Genomic DNA, 24,578 nt, shown 5'->3' with positions numbered 1-24,578 from the left:
ACATTTTAGCGTAAAAAAAGCTTCCTAATTGTTAAAAATGTAAATGCCTAATTTTTCACCCCCTGCCACTCATTTAAGCAGCCCCAGAAGGTTTTCCCGGCGGGAGAGTTTAGTGGAGTTGCGATATGTTGTTCAGCGATTTTTTTGAACATTTAGATGTAAAAAAAACCTTTTGTTACAATTTTGTCAGGGTCGACCCACTTTTCTCCATACTTTTACTCGACTAAGGTCACTGAATGTATTCAAGAGCAAAACTCTCCAAGATTTCCGTAAGAATTTAGTAAAAAAAACAAAGTACTTTTTTTAACACTTATCTAAAAATATAATAGATATTTAAATAAAATAATGATTATGAACATCAATCGTGCAATCTTGATCAGTCTCATGTTAGACTCATGTTACATCTCTGTCTATAAGGGATCAGGATTAGTTTAATTTCAATGTTTACTCATATAAGGCTCAGTGCTGAACACCCTACATCTCCTCTGTCACCTGTAAATGTATAAGCAACAATTATAGCTTTATAAAATCATTTGATAAAGATCTTTTAACAGCAATATTTACAAGGATTATGAAAGTTATTTTGAATTTACAAAAAAAGAAAGCCAGGCAACAATAAACATGGATGTATGAATAGAAATAATAAGAAGGGAAAACAAATGGAAGAAAAGTTTAGGATTGAAAAGTAAGTTCAAACCAATGTTCTTCCTACTTCTACATTTTCTGAACGTAACATGTTATATTTATGCTATGCTTTATGTCAGAGGCATAAAGCATCTGAGGTTCACGATGCCAACAACAAATATTTTTTGGACAAGATGTAAATTGAGTTAAAGTACCAGTCTTACTTGAGCAGCTTACTAGACAAAACATTCCAGAATCTTTTCAATTAATTTTGGTTCTAAGGAAAAAAAGTAAAAATTGGATGAAAAGGTGAAAACAGCAAAATTTACAAAGCACCAAGAATAATGAGAATGATATTTGATTGTTTTGAATGGGCAAGGGTAAACTTGCTAAACCATAAATAGATATACCTTAAAAGGTTAGGAAAATCGGGAATTAATTTTTTGTTCCTCGTAGCTTATGTTATATGGTTGTTCCAAATTAGATCCTGAATGGATAGATTTAAAATTAATTAAAAAAAAGGTGAATACAGTAAAATCTCTGATTTAAAAATTGTTAAAGAAAGAAACAAAAAACTTACTGAACCCTAAAAAGGAAGACAAATGAAGATTCAAGCGGAAGAACTCTTAGAATTTTTCTGACTCTATTCCAACATTACATATTACAACATAAAGAAATGGAGGTTACCAATTACAGAAACTTTCGAAAAGGGAGAACAAAAAAGAGAGCGACAATTTCTAAAATTTTCGTTATTGTAGCACAAGAACTACCTTAATTCACAAAGAAAAAAAGTTTTTTGGCTTTCCCTTGCCTTTTCAAGTCTTTATCCATCTTTTGAAAACTATAAAAAAAAGTAAGCTTAACCATAGCCAATTTGAAGTAAGAATGCACAAAAAAGGCAGAACCCATTAAGTCGGCAATATTATATCAGGACGGATTTTTTTTTTTCACCCAATTTTGTTTGTTTTGTTTTCTTTTTTTAATTTGAGACCCGGTATCACTGAAACTAAACTAGCAGCATGTAGTGGCCTTTTCATTAAAAATCACAACTCCCGATTTTTTCCTCATTTTCTGAGATATCCACTTAACCCATACAACAATTACATTTTGTTTTCACTATCCTTAGTTCCTTATTCCTTATCTTTCCTGTGAAACCAGCAATTCTTCATTGAAACCTGGAAGATTTTACTTTAGAAAATGGTATTGACTTACTTTCAAAAAGGCAAGTTTTCCTTTTTTTTAACGATCTTTCAAAAAAAAAAAAAAAATGGGAACCTCATTCGATAGATACATAAAACTTATTTTAAGCTATCGACTGATAACTAGACTGTAATCTTTTAGTCAAAAGTCTTTAATCTTTTAGACTGTAATGCTTCCTCTATGTGTAAAGCATAATGAAATTCAATCTAATGAAAGGGAAGCAAATTAAGAGTGGCAACCACGGGCAGCCTAATAATGCTGCCTAAGTAAAGAACGATGTTGCCACAATGTATTTTTTTCCCTCCATACCCGGGCACTTAGTATTGAAGGAGGTGTCGTAGAAACTTCAAAAAGGCCTCATTCGATTGGAAATTGGAGTGGCTAGTGCCATTTTTCATAGCCGAAAGTGATTGGAAGGCAACTAGCCCTCCCCCCCCCACACCAATCATTCAGACCTATTAAGTTGAACAATTCCAAACATTTTAGCCTAGAACACTGTAATATCCTCTAAGGAATAACTCGTAATATCTTAACTCAGACCAGGGCACTATCAATCCTGATGTCCCAACTTTTCCATGGGTTCATGGTCCATCTGCGTAACGGATTATTGCTGTGTTTTCGTAGGGCAGTGAGGTTCCCTGCTCTATTTCATTTCTTGAATTTATCTCATTTCTGAAATTAAATTAACTTACTGGTTGTACCGGTGGGACAATATTATCCTTGGGCATCTTTACCTCACTCTACGGAAGCTGTAGTGATCTACATACGTCAATATGACTTTTTGTTTCATCCCTGTAACTGCTTTCTCTCAGTCCATTGGTCAGCAATCATTAGCCTGAATTCAATTTTTATTGCTTCTTCCTAAAAAAACCTCTTTAGGGTTGAGTTCGGGTCCTAAGACTATTTGGTTTTTAGGTTCTTGGCTTCAGAATTACTCATGAAGTGCCAATGAATTAACCTTCCTCTCACTTTGAATTGGGAAAGATGTTACGGAGACTAACCTATATGATCTGGAATTTGAACAATCTTCCTCCCCAGGTTTAGGCATAAAAACACCTCTTGCTTTTAGCTATATCTAGGAAATATAGACTAAAGTAAAACTTATGTTAGTAATCCCAAAGTAATGGGTATTTGTCTTTTCAAATCTTTTTCGGAGCACGATTCCATCAACATTGCAGATAGTTTCTTTGAAAACGTGTTTTAGAAATTTTGGTTAGTTTGGGCAACGGTTAGCTTTTCACAGGGTTGTTGACTACTACTACTGCAAACGTGTTGGTTTCAATGGCGTTATTCTAGGTGTCCCGCCTTCTGCACTCTGGAAATGACTGAAAAAAGTACCATTTCATCGAATTAGCCATTGGGTAAGTCGTTTTAGCATGTCGTTAAAAATCATCCATAGCTTTTTTTCACCTAGCTAAGCTTAAGGTAACATCCTATTTGTCATATAGGGGCTTATATATTAAGCTTATTTAAGGCTAATAACTACTGGGCAAATTATGATATATATATATATATATATATATATATTATATATATATATATTTATTTATTATATATATATATATATATATATTATATATATTATATATATATATATATATATATATATATATATATCAAGCTTGCGGTTCAGGGTCTCCTCTGGACTCCTTGTGAGAGTCCCATCTTCCTTCAAGACACTCCTTAGGTGGGCCTGTGAGTCCTTTTCTTAGAGCCTTTAGTAGGTTGAGAGTAACTTCTTCTTACTCTTATACTATCGTAGAGATTCCTCCATGATGTACTCTTTGTTCCTCCTTTTTTAAGGAATTTTAGACATTCCGAGTACAAGTTATAGCCTTCTGGGTCAGGATTGCAATTCTCAATATCCTTCAAGTCATTTTTCTGCTTTGGCTAAATTCTAAAGTCTGCCAACTGTTTATTCGTTTACTTTCTTCCACTGCTATCGGGTGTTACTCAAACGAAAGCACTTTTCATGCTTTCTTTTAAGTCTTACTGTCTCCCTATTCAAGTCGTCGTCGGTTTCACCTGGATAAGAAGGTACATTGCCGAGAGATTCCTGGCTAGCACTTCATTATCGGTTAATCGATTCCTTTTTTTACGACTTTTAAAGGCTCTTCTAAGGCTCTTTTAAAGAGTAGACTTTCCCAAGAGTCTGATTAAAGGAACAGAATGGGAATTTATAAATGCGGCCCTGCCATGAAGAAGTAGAACTTAAGTGGATGAAATATCATAGGCAGCACGCTATCGCTGCCTAATAAAAGAACGATGTCGCACAATGTGTTTTTTTCCTCCATACCCGGGCACTTCGAATCGAAGGAGTTGTCGTAGAAACTTTGAAAAGGGCTTATTCGATTGGAGATTGGAGTGGCTAGTGCCCTTTTAAATAGTCGAAAGTGATTGGAGGGCAACTAGCCCCCCCCCCACGCCCATCATTCCCCCAAACACATCCAATCAAAATTTTTAGATAGCCATTTTATTCAGCGTAGTTGATTTCTAGATAGAAAGTATATTTTTGAGGAGGACACTCCCCCACAACCCTCTGGGCAATGGTTTTAAGTTATGCCCTGAGTGTATATAAGAACTGTGTTGGGTCAATGTACTATTTATTATTTTTCCTTTAGAGCCGGGCTCTTCATATGGTAGGGGTCGTCGTAGAAACTTCAAAAGGGGCTCGTTCGATTGGAAATTGAGAGTTCTAGTGCTCTTTTTAATAATCAAAATTGATTTGAGGGCAACTAGCCCCCCCCCCCACGCCCTACATTCCCCCAAATACATCCAAAAAAAATTTGTGATAGCCGTTTTGTTCAGCGTAGTTGATTTCCAGATAGAAAATATGTTTTTGAGGAGGACACTCCCCCTCACCCCAGAGGGAAAGGGTTTTAAGATATACCCTGGGGCATATAAGGTTATTATAGAAGGCGTTGTCATACAAATTTCAAAAAGGGCTCATTCGATTGGAAATTGGAGTGGCTAGTGCCCTTTTTAATAGTCGAAAGTGATTGGAGGGCAACTAGCCCCCTCCCACGCCCTTTCTTCCCCCAAACACATCCAATCAAAATTTTGGGTTCCATTGTGACTGAACCCCCGTGTAACTGAACCCCCAACTGGACCCCCGTGCAGCCGAATCCCCGTGCAACTGAACTCCCCGTGTAACTCAACCCCCGGGCAATTGAACCCCTGTGCAACTGATCCCTCGTGCTTCTGAACGCTCAAGCAACTAAACCCCCTTTAACTGAACCCTCGTGCAACTAAACCCTAGTGTAACTGAACCCCCATTTAACTGAAACCTCGTGCAACTCAACCTCCGTGCAAATCAACCTCATTTAACTAAGCCTCCGTGCAACTGAACCCCCATGTAACTGTAACTGTGTGTAACCATGTAACCATGTAACTGTATGTTAACAGAACACAACTGATGAGCGAAAAGTGATGTAAGAGAGGGGTAATACCGAATTCTCAGCTACCATTCTTGGGAGACATCTGACAGTTTATAAGTGATCAAGGAATTCCTCTGTTGTTTTAAAGTCACTTTTCTGTGAATAGGCAGCGTGGTGGCAGAGTACACCTGGCGACGATAAATCACATCAGTCCAGTTTTTGTCAGGAAAAAATTAATCACTGATAATTTATTGCTCCCGCTAGTATTATGCGCTTCTAGGTCCAGGCCTAGGGACCTAGTGGTGAATCCAGGCCTGAGCGTGCACATATTTCCTTTTGGTGAATTGACTTTTCCTTTATGCACTCTCTGAAAGTTCTAACTTAATACACAAATCCCTTTTTGAGATATGCCATTTTGAAAATCTGCATGCACATAGTGTCTTTTGATTTAGTTCAAGTTCCACCTCAAATACCTCATTCTGTCAAATTTTCAACTTGAGATATGAAGCCTTAATAGTGCTAGTTTAATAGTAGCAGAGGTCGTAGTAGGAGCAGTAGAAGTAATAAGTGTTGAATTAGTAGTAGTAGTAGCAGTATTAATAGCAGTAGTAGCAGGTAGATGCCCCAGAAGTTTCATCTTCATACGCTAAGCTGTTCCAAAAAAATTACTGATACACCTGTATCGGTAAATTTTTACCAAATCATATTATTGAATTTCAAATAAAGTGAATATACCATTCGTTGCCTTTTTTTATGCTGATTACGAACATAAAAACCATTTCTATCGGCAATAAATTTTAGCCCCCCCCCCTATATATTTAAATTAAATATATATTTTCCCATATGGGGGGGGGGTTAGGTTACCCTCGACATACAAAAAAGTCATAAAATGAAAGAACATTTAATACTTTAATATTAATATATTTTAAAAACATAACAAATTCGACATAAGACATAAGGTTAGGTGAAGTTTAGCACCTAACCAAATACTCTCAGGAATACATACTTCTGGTAAAATTGTCCTTCTTATATACAGCCCTACTTTAGTCATCGTAATTGAACAGGCATTTAATTTGCAGGGGACTATCCATCTCCTTTACACCTTGAAAAAAAGTTTCAAAATTGTAATCCATGTTTTAAATGTCACAAGATAATGGATGCGACAAGCCAAACAAATGCCTTAATGTGCTATTATGTCTAGTGTTGCATATTTGTCTAAAATGAAAAAAACAATTAATAAGAAACAAAAATTCAATTTCAGTTTAAAAAATGTAAACATAGATGGTGAAAATAGTGGAACTTGACACATTCTGATTGGCTGTAGTCGAAAATCCTAGAGTGAGATCTAGAGTCTACATCTGGATGCTTGGCTGGAACTTGCCTAGCCAAGCGCCAAATATAACTTGTGAACGGTAGTTGTCTAGACCTTGATTTCTGACCAGAGACTCTAGCTAGATACGCGTATGAACGCTGCTTTAAGGTTCTGAAATGAATTAGATAACCCATTTTGAGAGAAAAAAAATCAGATTAGAAAACCTTTTGTGTTTTATTTGGAGAAAACGTTATTCGGTAAAATTCTTTATGTAAGCCACTCGACTTCAAATTATCAAAAAAAATGTGTAGCTTCCCAGTTTCAGAGACAGCAATGTGGCAAGGTTGCACGTTCAAGCCTGTAGATGCACACTAAAAAAAGGATAAAGATAGCCCATAGCCATTGATGGCGCATAGAGCGTCAAATTGAGGTTATAGTTGTTGGGTCTCTTATAGGGACAGGTGGCAGGCCTTTAACCCAACCATATGATTACGACTTAACCTCTGGCCTCCCTTCATTAGAAAGAGAATTGAAGAGTTCAGTATATATGGCAAGGGGTGAAAGCTTCCCTCTTGTGGCTGAGGGGCAATTAAACTTCATTTCGAGTTTTAAAATAGAACGAAAAATATCTATTTTACGAAAAAAAGATCCCACACTTATCCTTTTTCGGGTCACCGGAATCACTTTTATTTACATTTTTGTTCATTACTCTATTTAAAAATTCTCGAGTTCTATTTTTCAAAAAAAAAAAAAAACAGATTAGAAAACCAGTCACTATTTTCCTTATTCACTATTTCCCCACATTTATCCTTTTTCGGGTCACAGGAATAAATTTTATTTAATTTTTTGTTCATTACTCAATTGAAGTATTCTCCATTTCTATTTTCGGAAAAAAAAAATTAGAAAACCAGTCAATATTTTTCCTTTTTCTCTATTTTCCGACATTTATCCTTTTTCGGGTCACTGGAATCACTTTTATTTACATTTTTGTTCATTACTCTAGTAAAGGATTCTCCAGTTCTATTTTTCGAAAAGAAAGGATTAAAAAAAACAGTCACTATTTTTCCTTTTTCGCTATTTTCCCACATTTATCCTTTTTCGGGTCACCGGAATCACTTTTATTTACATTTTTGTTCATTACTCTAGTAAAGGATTCTCCAGTTCTATTTTTCGAAAAAAAGATTAGAACCAGTCGTGTTTTTTCCTTTTTCACTATTTTCCCACATTTATCCTTTTTAGGGTCACCGGAATCACTTTTATTTACATTTTTGTTCATTACTCTAGTTAAGGATTCTCCAGTTCTATTTGTCGAAGAAAAAAAATATTAGAAAACAAGTCACTATTTTTCCTTTGTCACTATTTTCCCACATTTATCCTTTTTCGGGTCACCGGAATCACTTTTACTTACAATTTTGTTCATAACTCTAGTTAAAGATTCTCTAGTTCTATTTTTCGAAAAAAAAAAGATTAAAAAACCAGTCACTATTTTTCCTCTTTCACTATATTCCCACATTTATCCAATTTCGGGTAACACACAAACTGTGATCTATTAGACAGGTAAGACTTAAATCATTCAAAGGCAATTCCCCAAACTCCAAGTAGAGTCAGATTTCCCAGTAAGACAAAATGATCTACCTAAGACAAAATAATCTACCTTTCCATCATTGACCAGCATAAGAAAAGAGTCAAATATCATGACAATATATATATATATATATATATATATATATATATATATATATATATATATATATATATATATATATATATATATATATATATATATATATATATATATATATATATATATATATATATATACATATAAAATAATTTCTTAGCATTAACATCATTAATGTATAAATTTATACAGATGACAAAATGAACAGGGATTTAGGAATTGATTTCACTTTTTTTAACGTTCATTATAAATGACAACCCTAAAAGAGGAGGGGGGATATTATATCTTTTTTTAGAGATAGCGCGAGGGGGGGGGGTTGAAATTAGAAAAACAAAATATTTTTAGGCCAAAAACTTTTAAATTTTTCAGGAAGAGAAGGGTCATTCGAGCCCGTCTTAAACTTTGTCTGTTCAAGTTGGACATATATGCTATCATACTCATACTCAAGAGTGACCCATCAAATCTTCAAAGAGGGATTTCATCCTTTGTTTCGTTTCACGCCCAATTGTTGGTTACATAATTGATCTGATCATGGGATCAAAATTGATCAATAGCATCATACAGGAACAAAACTTGGATTAAGATCAAAACTACAAAAACAAAACTCTGTTATAAAGGCAAGTAAAGAAATATCTATGGGAAAGACAGGTATATAAATAAAACTTAGCAAATACAGCAAATAATCTACTAATGTTCACATAATGTTTAAAGGGTTAATATCAACAAGAGTAATAATACAAAAAACGAGAAGTGAACTAAACTTTAAAAAAAAATGAAATCAAGTACAAAGACAGCTCCAAACATATCAAGTCTTTGGCAATTTTTCCCCCCCATTCCCAACCTTCTCAATATAATACACTTTCCCTTTTCATTTTTACCCCTCCCCCTTTCCCTGCATATACGTCAGGCAGGAATTCAAGAAAATCTGGGCTAAAATATCCTTATTAATTTCATAAGCTTTTACAATGCATACACAGGGTATTCAAATTCGTCCAGATTTGTTCCTTTCCTTGTGCCTGTTGTCTGACAAAATTTCTGGCTAGACTTGTAAAAAAACATTTCTTGACATCTGTAGAATCAACAAAGTTGCATGCCTCTGCGAAATTCAGATTCTGTAAGAACAACCCTTAAGATATAAAATAAAAAAAAGTTTTTTTCAACTGACTGTAAGGAGCAACATTAAAACTTAGGATGAACAGAAATTTTTGCTTATATGAGGAGGATGCTCATTCCTCCATACCTAGCTCCTTACGCTAAAGTTTGACTATCTATTAGCTATTAAAATAATAAGCTTTTTTAAGGTTCAGAAGAAATTTACTTGACAAGAGCAAGGTACAGAGGAGGGGGCACCCCCTTCATATACGCAGAAATTTCGGTTCGTTTTAAGTTTTAACGTTGCTTCTTACTTTCAATTGAAAAAAACTGATTTTTTTTATTATCTAATATTTGATATTTTTTAAATAATGTCATAAGACCCCCTTCGGCTCCCCCTCAAAGGAAAACTCCCTTCCCCGCAAGGAACGAAACTGCTGCACTGCTGCAGGAACGACTGCTGCTCCTTCTACTGCTGCAGGAATGAAAGAAAAAAATTGGAGCCTACAAAGGGTTGCTTCTAACAAATAAAAGCTAAAGTGTTCCTTTTTCCAAAAAGACTTTTTAGAACAGAAAGCATCAAAAAAAAAAAAAAAAAAAAAAAAAAAAAAAAAAAAAAAAAACAATGAATATCTCTTTGTAATCCTGAGCGCCACTGGTTTTGGTACTGCTGCGGTTGGTTCCAGTCAACTACAACAGCAGGTACCCTTATCTGCAGAACCTGAGCATAGCAGCTGCCACAAGGCGTCAGCTAACTACCTTTTCGAAGGATAAACATTAGATTATTGACCACTCCTTTTCTTATTACATAATATTCTCTCAAGGGAGTCTTGTCTGTAATATTTGTAATCCACCGTTGCGATTAATAATTGTTTATTTGTCAACACTAGCAGCATACCCTCAAGAAATCAATGACACTGCAAATCTCACCATAAATAAATTGTACTTTTTATTGCATTTTTGTATCATATCCATGGCGGTATCCAGGTAGGGGGTGCAGGGGTTTTAAACTCCCTCCCCAAAAATATTTGTCTGACTCGTAAAAACGTAACAAACATTTATATAAACAAATTGGTTCTGCGTTTTTTATGTTTTTCCTGTAACTCCTCCCCCCGAAATTTTTTTTTTCCAAATTGTAAGTAAAAAAAACAGACTTTTGACAATTTTTGTTGGTCATTTTTTCTGTGGCAACTGAATTTACTCATTATCGGTAAATATATTTACATGGTTTTTGTTTGCCAGCATGATCTAGTATGTGACGCGTTTAATCTATACGCCACTCCCAACTTATGTGTAAATGAGATACATTTTCACCTTAAAATATTCATAAATTTAGTTCGACAAAAGCCAATGAATTTGTTAGCAGAATTTGCTGATAAAATGCATAATTTTTGTCATGCAAAATAGCGCATTTTTTTAGGCACTGGGCGGACATTCAGATCAGCGGGGATTTAAAAGCCTTGGACAGTTTGAATTTAATTTGTCTGTTTTTGCCCTTTTCAAATTCACCCCTCCCCTTTACAATAAACTTATTTGTACACATCAATCCAAGTGGTATTTGATCTGGTTCTACTTCGTCATTGATTTGACACCTTTCTATAGCTTTGTTATGAGTTTGAATATGAGTTTAAGTTTGTTATGAGTTTGATAGTTTGTACTCTATGTACTAAACCTAATCTTAACCTAACCAACTCTATATATTAAATATTCAATTAAAATATACCTGCATAGTACCGTACGGTGGTTCCAGTAGAAGGCTCTGAAAAATCAATATGCAAAATACGAGAAAGAAAATTATGGCAAGGAGTATGATGGCATGCGATTGAATCAGTAAAATTTCTTCAGTGCCAAGATCATGACTCCAGGATCCCAGATCTTCCCAGACAGCCTGAAGAGTCCAACATGCTGGACACAATGAAGCATGACTGAAAAAATTATGCATGACTAGGACAAATATAATTTGATTATTTTGTTATTTCTGTAAATAATAAAAATAAACAATGAAAATTACTTTTCTCTTCTGGTGAAGTTTACTTCAAAACGTTAGATTCTGTATTTGCTCTGTATATGTGGCGCACATATAGGGGGTGTTCAGATAGATAAGCTAGCCTACGCCGACGATATCGATGAAATGGCTGAAACACCCGAGGATCTACAAGCCATTGCTAACGACGCCTTCAAAGCCACTAGTTCTTTTGGAATGATCATAAATGTATCAAAAACAAAGGCTATGTGCTGCTCACGAAAGCCGCAGGATACAGTTAAGCCAGACCTGAAAATTAATGGAGAGAGTATCCAGTGGGTTGACGAGTTCCCTTGCCTCGGTAGTCTGATCACCAGCGACAAGTCTATCAAAAGACATTAAAAGACGTCTCGCCCTCGCGAGTTCCAGTTTCAAGGCCCTTATGCCCATATGGCGAAGCAAGGATTTGTCTCTGTGGCTTAAGACACGACTTTTTGATACCCTGATCATCCCCATTGCAATCTACTCATGTGAAACATGGACACTAAAGGTAAATGACAACCGTCGACTTGCAGCATTTGAAACTAAGTGCCTCCACCGCATCGGCGGGATCACTTACCTTGATAGAATCTCAAATGTCGAACTTCTCGAGCGCCTTAAAGTACAACAAACAATTCTCATGAAGATCCAGCTCCAGCAACTTTGATGGCTCGGTCACGTACAACGGATGAGTCGGTCCTGTCTCCCAAAAATCACCTTAGAAGGCCAAATTCACGGTTCTCGTCCTCGTGGTCGTGCCCAAAAAAGGTGGAAGGAAAACTTTGCACCTCACCACCTCTCGGACCTTCTTTGCCTAGCAGTAGACAGTGAAGCATACAAAAGGCATATCCACGCCGTTACGAAGAAAGAGGCCCCAAGACGACCTTCAAGGACGGATGGGACTTAAGTCAAGTAAGTCAAGTAGACAACTTGTTGGAGGTCCTTGTCAAATTATCTGCTTATTTTCGTTTCATGTGTTTCCACTAGCTGACACTACCCTCGTTTTTCTCACCTATTTGATTTTTCATATATAATTTTTTCTTCTTCTTTTCTTCATGTTATATTCAGAGGATTTATTGAATTACTTATTTATAGCTCATGGCTGTACAACAAATCACCATAATAATTTCACTAAAAATAAAAATAAAAAAAATACGTTAATTTTCTTACAGAGATGTTTTGAACCAATTCTAGAGAGATTTTCCTCTTTTATATAAATGGGTGTTCATTACAGGAATTAAGTACAACTATATTTTTTTAAAGCCATTGCTATGACTTTATAGCTTCATTGATTGTATAGCTTTGCATTAGGGTTAGGATCATTCGCTTTTTTATCTCAATATGCCAAAAAAGGCAGTTTTAGGGTTTTAGGCTTTACCCATGTTTTACTTTTGATAACATTGGCAACATATGTTGCATAGCAAACAAAGAAATCCTTTGTTTGTTTTGGGTTTCAACTTCGATCTTTACTTTCACCAGGAGAACTTCTTTTTTTCAATCAGTTTTTGCTCCTTTTTTGCACAATAAACCTGATAAAAAGACTATTAGGCACCTATAAAACTATATGTAAAATTTAAACAATAGACTTGGATACCACTATTTCAAACAGCTTGATAGAATTAAGAGTAAATTTGTTTCTACACAAAACTTTTCTACCCGTTTTATTGCCACATTATGACTGAAGTGTGATAGAAGAGCACTGTCTGAAGTGTTCATATCAGGAAAATCTACCGTTCTTTCTTCAGCTGTTCAATGGTTCACTAATAAAAGCCTTGTATTTTGGCTAATCAATTTGTCAAGGTCTTTCTCTTCTCATCTTATATAGTTTTGCTCATTTTTCTTACTCAACACACTATGATCTTACAGTATATGATATATATACTTGCAAAGTTTGACAAGTTGTTAAACCACTGATGAAGGTAGAATGAACTTTGGTATTTAAAAAAAAAAAAAAAACGGGCTGAGTAGTAACATCAGAGCCCTTGGGTTTTCTAAACAATATAATTTTTTTTGTCAAAATACAGGCTTAGCAAATTGATTATCCATAAAACAGGGTTAATGTAACCTAGCCATTTTCTGCTCACCTGAAAATTCTTAGAAATGTATTAATTACAGCAAATAAAAAAATACAGGTTTAGAAAAAAAGTATAAGCATAGCCAACCAGGCTAGCCCATCCCTGAAGATATTTACAAAAAAAAAAAAAAAAAAAAAAAAGAATTTGCTTGTGGTGTTTTTTGTTTTGGTTTACAAAAGTTGCTGTCATAAATTCCCGCTTAATTTTTAAAAATATAAAATTTGCAACACTGGTCAGTTTTTTAATAAATGGCTTCATATTCACAAAAAATTTGCAGTTAACAAATTTTGCTTGGACAGTTGAAAAATGGTGTCTGACATTTGGGAAGTGGTAAAGATTTTGGGGATGGAGCGATTTTATATAGCCTACAGCTTTTAAATAGTTTTTAACAACGGGATATCTCAGAACTACTTTCATTTACTGAAACTTTGGACAAATACTTACAAATCAAACATCATATATGTCATAGAGGTAAAAAGATAATAAATCATGGTGAATGTTAGCATTTTGTTTAACATTGCTAATGGCAGTGCAACTTTAAAAAACAACAGTTGCACACAATTATGGGGAAACCCTGGCTACATGTCCCTGATAAACCCCTAAAAGGGGCTACATGTCCCCTGATATATCACCCTGAGAAAAAAAAGCAGAGAAAAAACAATAAATATAAATGCTCCCATGTGAATTGTGATTTTTCTTTTTTTCCAACCTTTGAGACTGCCAATGATGGGTTTGTGGCAATGGTAATTTCAATGGTATATTTCTTGTTTTTATTTGAAACCATTTTCAAGGGCCTTCAACCCCTTTTTACAATTTAAAATAAATATTACAGTATTACAGTATTTCACTGGGCCTTAACACAGTGACATTTCACCATCCTCAACACAGAATACAACAGATCCAGTATGGGCCCTAAATTTGCTCCAAAGTGCAAATTAAGGTAAAAAGTCTATGAAAAAAACAACTCATCTTTCTTTTGAAATGCCCAATTTCAGATCCCTACTTGACCTCTTCCATCATGGTTGGTCCCAATATTCTAACCTTGGTTTGTAGACTTGGGTTCCTATTCTTCCAAACCTTTTCAAGTATGAAAAATACCCTAGTCCTTGGCTATTCTACTTTTAACGCAGTCACTGCTTCCCTTATCTTTAGCAATAATACTGCCCAGGAAGGCCAGGATTTACCAAGATGCAGGCCAAGGGGTACAAAATAGATTATCATCAAACAACTTTTTTTTCTGAACAAAAACTGGACTGATGGGAGTTATTTTCGAAGTGCCAGGTGCACTCAGCTACCATGCCAATCCATGCCTCAGAAATCATGAAAGTGAGCTATTGAACTTTTATCACAACAGTCTTGTCCCTACAATTGTACATGAATGCTTACATTTGAAATGCTTCCAGGTACAAAATACAGATGAAGGGAAAAAAAGCATGACTGACTAATGTTAGCAAGGTTCTACATAATTTTTATGCAGTTGAGATCTATCCAAACATTGACATTGCCTTAAGAAAGGTTCTTTGCGTGTCAACCACAAAATGCACAGAAGAAAGATCCTTCTCTGCCCTCTGTTGGGTGAAGAACTACTTAAGATCATAATACTCAATAATAAAACTTAAGATAAATACTTAAGAGTCAGCCATAACAGATTGACATAATCATCTCTGCTCACTATTGAAAGATACAATACAATGACATCATTGACACCTTTGCATGAAAAAGGCAAGGAGGAAGGCTCCTGGCTTTTTTCATTATGCTTTATCAATTGGCTTTGAAGATAAATAGTACTACTTACCAGATAATGTGTACATGTATTATGTCTTGCTATCTACCAATTGATTAAACTTAGTTCCCATACCTTGTTGATTTATTTAATTTACTTAATACCCCTAACATACAAATATTTCATTCTCAAATATTATTGTAAGTGATGTTATTTTTTTATAAAATAAAAATTGTAATTATAAAGATTATTTTCTAAAGGAAAATTGACCCTTCCTATTTGGCCCTGGAAGCATCAAAGCTTTAAATCCGGTCCTGTAGCTAGGTTATGAAGTTATCCACTTGATCAATCACCTTATTCCCCCAACATCACCTTTTCAACTAGGACACTCAAATCCAAATAATTCAAGTCTAGGAGATCAGATCAAGTAATGACAGAATGTTGTGAGGAAAGACATGAAAAAAGCAGGCCATTTCTGGAAATATGGCAACAAGTTGGGGCTTCAAATTAATTGCTTGCAGATAGAGGACATATCACTTTGGCAGCCCCTGGCTTCTTGGTCCTGAGTTGGACTGAATAGCCTTTGCCTCGTCAACATGTTTTCAGCCTCTGAGTTGACAAAGTTAGCGGCAAGTTTCCAGTTTGAAAAATTCTCTCAACATTCAGATTTACCCATTGCACCCACCAAGTCAAAAATAATCCAATTTCACAGGAAGCGAAACCATGTTAATGCAAAACTAACTCTAAATAAAACAACTATTCCAGAAGATAATAATATTAATTACCTAGGTCTCATGCTTGACCAAAAACTTAATTTCAACCTCCACATTTCAAACACAATAAAAAAATGTTATAGAAAAGCAAATATACTAAAAAGACTTCTTTCCACACCCTGGGGTTGTAAGGAGAAAACCTTACTCCAGTTTTATAAATCACATATAAGACCCCATATTGACTATGGGCTCATTGTCTATGGTGCATGTGCAAAGACCCAGATGCAAAAAATTGAAACAACACAAAATGATATAATACGTCTCATATTTGGTCTTAGGAAACCCACAAGCACCAAGTTTCTGCTTATGGAGAGTGGATTAACAACAATAAGGGAGAGACGTAGCTTTCTCTTGATAAAACATCTTACAAAAATTGAATCAAATAGCTCACACACATTACATAATTGGTTAAGAAATCCAGCCATGTATAGAGGTATTGCAGATGAGTATGCCAATATTCAAAAGAAGTTCCCTGTACCAGCAAAGTCTATTGCACCTACTTTCCCCCAATCCCCTCCATGGACTTGGTCATTTCCCATAATAAATACTGAATTTTCAAAATGGAATAAAGATTTAACCCCCATTGCTTTTGTTCAGAAAAGATTTGCAGAACTTAATACAATTACCTATAAAAATCACTTCCAAATATTTGTTGATGGATCAAAAATGAATGAGAAGGTTGCAAGTGGTGTTTTCCTTCCTCACCTGAAAATTGCAATGGGCGAGAGATTTTTTAATAATTTATCTATAATGTCTGCTGAGTTAAATGCCATAATCATGGCATTAGAACACCTTAAGCAAAAACAATCTTTGATTGAAAATTCAAATAATATTATCATCTATTCTGACTCTTTATCAAGCCTTGAGTTGCTGGCCCCAGCTCCTCAATACAAGTTGGACATTGACACTTATCATTGTCTCAGTATTATTGATAATCTTGCTTCAAGTGGCATAAAAACTTACTTTCAGTACATTCCTAGCCACTCTGGCATAAGTGGTAATCATCAGGTTGATGAAATAGCAAAAAATGCTATAAATATTGACCAGCCAAGTGGGAGACCAATCCCAATTAGAGATATTTACCGATGGAGGCTATCAGATATTAATTTTAATAAGATTAATCCTATCCTTTCCCCCTTTCCCAATAAGTATCTTTCTAAAATTTATCATAGAATTCGTTCTGGAACAAATGGACTAAATTTCCTTGCATTCTCATATAAGCTTTCTAATTCAAGTGGTTCAATTCCACTGTCCCCTCTTTGCAGGCATTGTAATATGAATAATGAAACAATTGACCATTGCCTATTTGAATGTAATATGCTGACGTCTGCACAACATACCTTGCTTTCTAAACTGTTAAAATACCTCAAACACCACAAAATCCCACTATCAGCCAAGAGCCTAGCCAACTATACCTGCACACAGAGTATAGAAATCGACATCTATCATCTTATATTTGAACTCCTAGAGTCGAAAGATCTGCTGAAAGATATCTGAATATATCTAATAAATATGAGGCAATCAAGCCAGTAGCTCTGTAGCCCACAGAGTGAAGCAAAAGGAAAAGGGCTAAATAGTGTTACTGAAAAGCCCGCCTGCTGTTAAATAGAAGAAGAAGAAGAAGATGCTTGCTATATTGAAATAAAAAAGAGATTTTTTCATACATGCTTTCAAACTGTTAATGGATCTAAACCTACAACACTATATATAGCAATCAATTTATGCTGACTTATTGACTTGGGTATACCCTACTACGATTATACCACATTTTCTTACCTAATTAGCAAATCTACATGTTTACATATTCATCCATATTTCGAATATTTATAAGCAGTGTTTACAATTATGCCGTTTACTATAATAGTAACGTAATTTTTGCGACTTGTGAATTTACATTCTGTTCAGCCGCAAGTGAATTGTCCCAAGAAGTAGGATATGAATTTATCCTGAAAAAAAGAAGAAATATTCAAAGATTGGGATACATTGTCAACCCAACCCAGAAACAAGAGGGGCAAATGATCTGATGTTCAGGACGCACGCCTCGATTCACTACAGTTCATTCATTCATTCAAAAGTAATGTTTAAATAAAATACCAGAACGGAAATATTTGGGAAAGAGCAGCAATACTTAGCCAAGGTAATAACTATACTACCTTAAATTGCAGCTTGGAGCAATCTAAGGATTTCTCCTTATAGAGCTCCAGAGTTGACAATTTGAGTTGTATTCAGCATTCTTTAGTGACCAGGTGCAATATGCTGATCCATAGCTTCCCAGTGGAGTTTGCACTCCCTGCAGGACCACTCAACATCCAGTCTTTGTTTGAAGATGTCCACAGATTCAGTTTCTTCAGAGAGTTTATTCCATCTGTTGACACTTCTTGAGGAAAAGAATTGAGCACAGACTCTGGATAAGACAGGTTGCTTAACAAGTTTCAAGTGATGACCTCTAGTTCTTGAATAAGGACCAATAGTGGGAAACAATGCTGGAAGTGTATTACCTTAATTTGCACTTTGAAGCAAACTAAGATACATCATGATCTTGTTACATGTTCCATGCTTGATGATGTGGATGACTAAACATCAAATACATCCAACTGGTACTTCCAGGGAACTCCATTCCATCCAGAATCCAATGACTTCTTGAACACTTCATTATTGTGTGCTGAGACAGTTTTATTTGACAGACTATTCCAGTGGTTTACTACATTCAGGAGAAAAACTGTTGTCAGCATCAAGTTTTGACAGATGGTTTAAACAACTTAATTGAATATCCTTTCCTGTCATTGCCAATATTTTGGGAAATTGGCAAATGAATTGGGGGGAGGGGTCTTGTGAAGTAAGTTTATGTGACATCAGCATATCAGCTCTTTGTTGTTGGTGAACCAGTGTTGAGAATTTAAGCTCCTTTAAACATTCATCATAAGGCTTATCTCTCATCTTAGATACTGCCTTTGTGACTCTCCTTTGCACTCCTTCCAGAAGCTAGCTGAACATCACCCCTGTACCCTGGTGATGCTATGCATTTTCCAAAATCAAGTACTGGTCTGACAAGGGCCTTGTACAACCTCACAAAAACATAGGGAGACCTACTGGATATAGTTTTCTTTCAGAGTACCAAGACAGAATTTGCATGAGACACAGTCTTTTTACAGTTAGAATGGAATTTATACTGTTTTTCAACAATGATTTCAAGATCCTTTTCTTCATTCACACTTTGCAGCTCTTGGATTTTATTCACAGCTGGATTGAACATAGTATATTTGAACCCTGGGTTGGACTTGCCAAAATGAATAACACTACATTTGTCAATATTGAAGCTCATGTGCCATATTGTTGCCCATTTGTGAATATGGTCAAGATCTGCTTGTAGTGACTCATGATTGACTGCAAAAAAAGTTTTGAGTTGTCTGCATAGAGTTAGATGATTTGTAGTTCATTGAAAGATATCATTAAAATAGATATTGAATAGGGTAGGTCCTAAGACACTACCCTGCAGGACACCACTGGTGACACCATATCTCTCAAAGAGGATTGATTCTCCTTCATTAGTAAAAAGCCTTGCTCTCTGTGTTCTATCTTTAAGAAAAGCAGAGATCCAGCCCACAAGGTCTGCATTAATTCCACACAAGATAAGTTTTTTATTCAAGTGTGGATGTGGAAATTTGTCAAATGCTTTTGCAAGGTCAAGCAATAAGACATCCACAGGCAAGCCCTGATCAATCAGGTCTGTCATAATATAACAAGTCTGGAGCAAATTCGTTTCTACAGACTTTCCTGGTTCAAAACGATGTTGGCTGGGTGATTTTACCCCATTAAGTTTGAGATGTTCCATGACAAGTCATTTACCACTCTTTCCAGGATTTTAGCAACAGCAGAAGTTATACTTATGGGAAGGTAGTTTTCTGCACTCGCTTTATTTCCCTTTTTGAACAAAGGGGTGACAAATTCTTTTTTCCAATCTGTTGGCACTTCCTTGGTACATAGGAGACTTTGGATAATTGGTAGAGCCCTCATTAACTTATAAGCTAAAATGGCATTACCTCTATCTCTCATGTATACAAGTTGTTGGGAGTTTCAGCTTTGCTAGTCTTGCAGAGTAGAAAAGCTCCCACATGGTGGATATCTCATTCAATGGCATATCATGGCATATCTTCCAACACTTTTATGTCTTTTTTTCAAACAGTTTGTGGTAGCAAACTGTATATTCAGAGCAACTCATTTCAATAGTTACCAAAACTAAAAAAAAACTAATTTTAATATCAATAGATAAATAAAACAAATTGGATTTATATGCTGATTTTAAATATTTAAGTTTCATCAAGTTTACTCATATCCATCAAAAGTTACAAGCCAGAGAAAATTTGCCTTATTTTCAAAACAAGGGTAAAGCATCCCTTAAAAGTCATAAAATCTTAATGAAAATCATACCATCAGAATCACCATATCAGAGAACCTTATTGTGGAGGTTTCAAGATCCTATCTGAAAAAATTTGGAATTTTGTATTTTTTTGACCCAAAAAAGATCACAGATGTGTTTATTTGTCTTTTTTCCCCCAGGGGTTATCATATTTACCCAGAGGTCCTAGAATTTTGCAAGAGGGCTTATTTGAACAAAAATTTAAAGTTCTGGTAACTTTTTTAATCAAAAAACAAAATAAAAATAGAATCACTTTAAAAAAAATCACTTATATAAAAGGAATATTAATAAGGGTCAACCAGTTTGTGGTAACAGACAATATAGCATGAGTGATCCATCTCAATAGTAATGAAAATTCTAAAAAACAGAATTTTAATATTAATAGATACCTCAAAAGAATTAGATTTTTATGCTGACTTTAAATATATAAGTTTTATCAAGTTTACTCATATCCATCAAAAGTTACAAGCCTGAGAAAATTTACCTTGAAGAAAGGAAAAAAACACCCCCTAAAAGTCACAGAATCTCAACGAAAATCACACCATCTGATTCTGTGTATCTGAGAATCTTACTGTAGAGGTTTCAAGCTCCTATCTGCAAAAATGTTGAATTTTGTATTTTTGCCAGAAGAAAGATCATGGATATATGTTTATTTGTTTGTTTGCCTTTTTCTCAGGGGTAATTGTATTGACCCAGAGGCCCTAGATTTTTGCAAGAGGGCTTATTTGAACAGATATTAAAAGTTCTAGTGCCTTTTTCAATCAAAGAACAAAAAATAAATAAAAATAGAGTCACTTTTTACAAAAAAATCTGCCTCTTTGATGTCTTTTCAAAGATATTTGATTTTTTTAGCAATCATAACCATATATGAAGTAACAAGTTACATGATGTAATATCTAACACCAATTGTGTACTAATAGCCATAATGACATAATGAGTGATATTATGTTAAAATTTAAAAAAAAACAATTTTTGTTTTAAGCTTTCACTTCAGAATTGCTAAAGTTATGAACTACAAAAATATTTATGGTATCTGAGCAATAATTTCAATGTTTTAATTTGAACTAGAAAAATACCTGAAATTCTAAAATTAGTTTTATATTTTGTCAGGTTTGTGGTACTCAATACTAGACTTAAACACAAACTATTAGATAATATTTATTCCCATAAGAAAATTATTTATTGCAATTTTACACTATTTAAATAAGGGGAGGCTAGAGGTGTTCCAACTTCAAGCTTAGGATACACAAGTCCTTTATACAGAAGACTGATGACTTTAGGGGAACAAGTGGAAAGAGTATAGTTACTCACCCCCCTGGCTGAACTAGCACCATTAACAGACTTCTTAGCATGAGTGCTGAATTTTAATCCAATATCAATAGTGATTTCAACATCTTGTTCAATATTTACTGACAAAAATGGGTGACCTGAGGCAAAATAAGAGCAACAAGGATTCATTTTGTCAAAATGAATGACATGGCACTTGACAACTCTAAATTTAAGAACCCAAGCCTCAGCCAATTAAACAGTCCAATATTATTTTGTAGATGGGCATGATCTTCACAAGCAAGACTGGTCTAATGAGCTTCAGGTTGCCAGCAAAGAGCATTAGTTTTCTGACAATAGCAGAAGGAGCACCATTGATGAAGATATTAAAAGTGTAGGACCCAAAACCCTTCCCCAAGAAACTCCACTCAAAACATGCTTAGATGAAGAAAGAATATAGCTACCAGAGTCATCAAATAACTGAACACATTGAGATTGCATATAAAGAAAATCAAGGACCCAGAGCAGAGACTTCTCTTCAAGCTTGACAGAACATGATTTGATTTCAAGTCACTTGCAACAAACTTTGTCAAAAGCTTCAGAAAAGTCATTCACAATCTTGTAAGCAGGCACCCCTGAATCAAGTAACTTAGTGATATGGTCATATGATTCAAGGAGATCTTTCAGAACAAAAGCCATGGTGATAGCTGTACAAGATATTATTTGCTTCAAGATGTCGAATAACTGCAGAACTGATTATTCTTACAAGAACCTTAACAACTACTGATGCCATGCTAATAGTTTGGTAATTTTCAGCAAGCTCCTTTCAACCTTTCTTTAATATTAGAATGATATGGGCTGGCTTCCAATTCAGAGGTAATCTGGAAAGATTCAATGATAACTTGAACAGTAAGGAAAGAGGTTGGCACAAAACTGTTTGACATTGATGGAGGATACAAGGATGAATGCAATTAAGGAAGAATTTTGGTACATTGTTGTTAATTTTGTAGGATTTCTGCCAAATTTTTTATCTTTGGCCAAAATTTTACCAAATTCCAAATAAATTGGGTGGAGGGCAGTACCCCCCCCCCCACAAAAAAAAAAACAACAACATTTAAACATTGTTTTGAAACATTCAAAACATTAAAATATTTATCTAAGCTCAAACATTGAAAAACTTCGGGTTTTTCAATGTTTGAGTTTATATAAAAGTAACCCTACAGTAATATGGGCCTATAGCCTAACGTCTTCAAATATAATTATGTGTTTCTTAACACTTGTCTGAAGTTAAATCTGTCGAAGGTTGACTATGTCTGTGATTAGGATATGCTGTTCTAGACTAACAAGGGGCATAGCTAAGGCAGGGGGGGGGGAGCTCTCTTACCCACTCGTAGTTAAATTGACCAATAGTGTATCCCGGGGGGGGTGGAGGGGCCGGCCCCCCCCTGAAATTTCTTTTTTTAAGTGCCAATATGGTAAGTTCAAAAATATTCACACTTTTAAGTTAGGCTAGGTTATATGCAAAACCTGTTCCTTTTTTCATTTCTTGTTAAAGGGCTTATTTGTTACAAGTAGCCATTGTGTGTATTTGTTACAAATGGCCATTTGTGTGTGTATTTTTTATCATTACAAGTGTGTACTTTTTATTTCTTTACCTAGCTACCTAGGTAAATTTCTACCAAATCATATTATTGAGTTAGAAATAAAGTGAAAACACCATTTGATGCCTTTTTTTTGCTGTTTATGATTATAATAATCATTTCTATTGGAAATGAATTTCAGCCCCCCCCCCTATATAAGCCAATTTAGGGTTAGGTTAGGTTGTATAAATATATACCCTGAACTGACATATATAGTGGGGGGGGCTGAAATTCATTTCCAATAGAAATGATTACTAAATTCATAATCAGCATAATAGCCTATAGTAAGTTCGAAAATATTGACACTTTTAGGTTAGGCTAGCCTAGGCTATTTGCAACACCAGTTCCTTTTTTCATTTATAGTTAAATGGCTAGGCCTATCCATTTGTGTGTGTACTTTCTATCATTACAAGTGTGTACTTTTATTTTTTTACCTAGCTACCTACCCCTGCCTGAAATCTTGCACTATGATGGATATTTTCTAGCTCACATGACAGCTATAAAAAGGTAGACAGTAGAATTCTACTTTAGCTACTTTTGGCTATCTAGGATTGGGTTTAGGTTAGGAAAAAGAAACTTTCAGGTATGGGTCTACAGGCCAAAGAATGTCCTGGGAAGGTATTTTGGAGTACCTACCTCCACTCCTTCTCCCTCTAGAGGGTCCTGAAATTTGCCTACATGACAGGTCTATACCCATTGAAATTTTACCAAAACAACATTTTACCTTAATTTTCAGTTATCAATTTCTTTTTCTCTGGCTTTTGCTCTGAAAATGCAATTTCAGTTATTTGAGCAGAATTTTAAGCCATATCAATGTTTTATTTCCTGAATTTAGGAAATGTATTTGCATGTCTTTGAAATCTTATAAATTGGGATTGAGCAAAGTTGTTGAGCTGAAAACAATTTTGTTATACTTCATTTAAGCAGAAGATCTATTTTGCAAAGTTTCACTTCTACAACACAGATTTTTACAGGTCATCAAATGTCAGGGCCTTCTAGTGGGAGAAGTAGTGGAGGTAGGTACTTCAAAATACCTTCCCAGGACATACTTTAGCCTGTAGACCCATCACTGAAAGTTTCATTTTCCTAACCTAACTACTTTCTGAGATAGTCAAAAGTAGCTAAAGTAGAATTTTACTGGCTAACTATAGTAACTAGCCTAGCCTATTTGTGCCAGGCCAGTCATATTCTAGATATGTAGATTTTCACACATCCTATGGTGAAACAATCCACTTTCTAGGTGTTATGAAAGAGATTCTCCAGCAATTTAAACCAACGATACTTTAAAGCCCAGCGCCCAAAGAACCCAAATTCATTAATACTTTAGCGCCCAGAGCCCAGAACCCACAGCTCCCAACTTGAAAAATATATACTACCATTCTTCTTCTTCTTCTAT

The 24,578-nt window shown here is 35.1% G+C and overlaps 1 long non-coding RNA gene across 2 annotated transcripts in view; it reads right to left on the bottom strand.

The window, feature by feature from the left end:
* Window positions 1-24,578, bottom strand: part of LOC148956688 (uncharacterized) — a 99,608-nt gene that overhangs the window by 53,737 nt on the left and 21,293 nt on the right. Inside the window, exon 3 of one of the 2 annotated variants that reach the window (XR_016141542.1) lies at window positions 253-492. The exons of the other annotated variant lie outside the window; for it this stretch is intronic. This is a non-coding gene — a long non-coding RNA (uncharacterized LOC148956688). Of the gene's footprint in view, window positions 1-252; window positions 493-24,578 lie in introns of those variants that run through there. 2 annotated transcript variants of the gene reach the window in all.

The sequence above is a fragment of the Artemia sp. Qi Xiang Cuo genome, chromosome 1 (genome assembly GCF_049724085.1).
Source record: "Artemia sp. Qi Xiang Cuo chromosome 1, ASM4972408v1, whole genome shotgun sequence".
Classification (NCBI taxonomy): Eukaryota; Metazoa; Arthropoda; class Branchiopoda; order Anostraca; family Artemiidae; genus Artemia; species Artemia sp. Qi Xiang Cuo.
This window is presented reverse-complemented; position numbering and strand designations above follow the sequence as displayed.